The following is a 2,589-nucleotide window of genomic DNA, read 5'->3' on the forward strand; positions in this document are numbered from 1 at the left end:
CTCAAACTGTTGCGGCCTCTGATTTCTGATTGGTGAAAATAAAAGCGCACGCGCAACACATAGTTCAAATTTCTAGTTTTTAAGAGGTTGGATACAGCTGTAAGAAAAAATAAAAAAATAAAAGTATAGGAGTCTTTATGAAAAAATTAACAAATCATAACGTAAACATTTAATCTAAATAATTCGTGTATGACACGAGCGCTTGAGGCATGCTTATTTGGATTTTTCAAACTTTTTTAAAATTTCGATACGATTATTTTTCACCAAGTTACAGCCTTCCAAAAATCACTAAAAACTTTATAAAAATTTTCTGCTCCTTTAATTTTTTACATTAGTGTAGTATAGAAAAAAATTGTTCTCAATTTTTTATTGAACTTTTGAAAAACACGTGCTACAAAAGTTGCAGTGGCTGCTTCAAATGTCTACTAAAAAATTAATATATTTTTTAAACTATTAGAGATACGAAAATAAACATTCTAGATGATTTTATAAAGAATTAAACGATCTTTCAAATAAGCTATTAAAAAAATTTCTAGTTTTTGTTAATCTACACGGAAAAAAAATTCGACGAAAAATTCCAATATTACTATCGTAATCCTGGACTATACTTTTATTATCTGTAACATTCAAATATATGATACGAAAATTTACAGTTTTTAAAAGATTTTTTACTATTCACTATCGTAATTTCATTAAGAGTTTATTGTAATCAATTCAATAAGAAATATTACAATGTTACTATCGTAAATAGTAAAAGAATAAAAAATAAGATTTAATTATACTATTTATTCTTTTATTCTTCCTTTTAATTTACAGTGCTGCCTCTATGTTTTTACAATACAAGCTACAAAAATTACGATAGTTGGATTGTAAATTTTCTGAAATGGTATAGTATATGCCATCTGAAGCGTTTACGTATGAAAGACAAGTGTTGTCACAAACCATGATGTGATGCTTGTATGAGTGTATATATATATATAAATACAAATGATGACATCTACTTTGTCTGTATTATTTGTGGTTCAACTATATATATTTATAAATCAGTTCATCTTTATCCACAGTGTAGTGCAGAAATAGAGGTTATTATTCATGACGTTTTTCGGACAATTGTAAATAAGAAATTTAAAATAAAAACTGTACTTTCGTCATTACAAACCTACATAGATTGTGGAATATAATAATTTGGTGGTGTAAGTATAATTATTATTATTCAATTTTTATTAAACTTAATATTCTGTGGGTATATCGTATGATCCTGAAGTTGGCAGATAATTAGTAATTTTCGGATTTTTTTTTTCACCAAAGAAATTACAAAAAAAAAAAAACTAAAAAAATACACATGTAGAAAATTTAAAAAACTATGGGTGCAATTTTTTTAAATATTTTTTTTTTAATTATTTATCGTCTAAAAAAAAATCCAAAAATTATTAGATATCTGCTAACTTCAGTATCATGTATATCGTTCGTTTTAAAATCATTTATCTGGACAAGAAGTTTATTTTTATAAACAATTTAGTAGTATTTTGTGGTCATAGGATAAATGATTCTAAATGAATGAAAATTTATTTTTTCTAATAAATTCAATTCTCCTAATTTTGTTACAGGATAATCTTCATTTGTCGACAATGAATAATTTTACCCGGCTTTGCGAGAGGTAAAACATTTCAATAACCTCAAATTATGGACATTCAACATTTCTTTATGATACTGAAGTTAGCAGACGCCTAATAATTTTTGGATTTTTTTAAAAATGATAAATTATAGAAAAAAAGTATTCGAAAAAATTGCACCTATGGTTTTTTTAATTTTCTACATGTGCGTATTTTGAATACAAATAAATGAGTTATTTATTCATAAATTTTATATATACCAAAAAAATATGTTTGAAAAAATATTAAATAAATGTTTTATTATTACTACTTCAACATGTTTTATTTTTATTTCGAGATTGTATTTTCCTTCTCAATTTAACTGTTAAAAAAAAAAAAAAAATTCCAAATGATAAATTTTTCTTTTTTATTAATTATAAGTTCTACTTTTTTAAGAAAATATATTTTACTCCATTGACTTCTAATTATTATTTTATATTTAAAGAAATTCTACATTACCGACTCATTCATTTTACGATAGTTGTATTAGAATTTATGTTAACTCAACTTGTATAATTTACTCTATAGTATCTGATTTTTTCTTTCTGGTAGTAGTATAAATTATAAAATAAAAATTACGATAGTCTATTGTAAAAATTATTATTGAAAACTTATAGTCCAGCGTTACAATACTATATAATGAAAATTACGATAGTTAAATCGTAAAAAATCCGTGAATTTTTTTTCCGTGTACTGTCATGCATATTTTAAAAAGTTATATGCCGCTTTTTCTGTTTTACGGTTCTCTTACTAGTTAGAAACCACGAGATTTCGACAAACATCGAAAAAAATATTAGTTTTTATAAACAAATGCGCATAACAATAGATAACTAAAAATTTTTTTAATAGCTCATTTGAAAGATCGTTTAATCTTTTATAAAATCGTCTAGAACGTTTATTTTCGTATTCCTAATAGTTTAAAAGTTATATTAGTTTT

The 2,589-nt window shown here is 23.9% G+C and overlaps 1 long non-coding RNA gene across 1 annotated transcript; it reads left to right on the forward strand.

Moving 5' to 3' along the window:
* Positions 1–556: 556 nt before the first annotated feature.
* LOC130665350 (uncharacterized) lies at positions 557–1,928 on the forward strand. Its single transcript, XR_008989537.1, has 2 exons — positions 557–1,193; positions 1,608–1,928. It is a non-coding gene; the product is annotated as an uncharacterized LOC130665350 (long non-coding RNA).
* The last annotated feature ends 661 nt before the right edge of the window (positions 1,929–2,589 follow it).

The sequence above is a fragment of the Microplitis mediator genome, chromosome 3 (assembly GCF_029852145.1).
Source record: "Microplitis mediator isolate UGA2020A chromosome 3, iyMicMedi2.1, whole genome shotgun sequence".
Classification (NCBI taxonomy): Eukaryota; Metazoa; Arthropoda; class Insecta; order Hymenoptera; family Braconidae; genus Microplitis; species Microplitis mediator.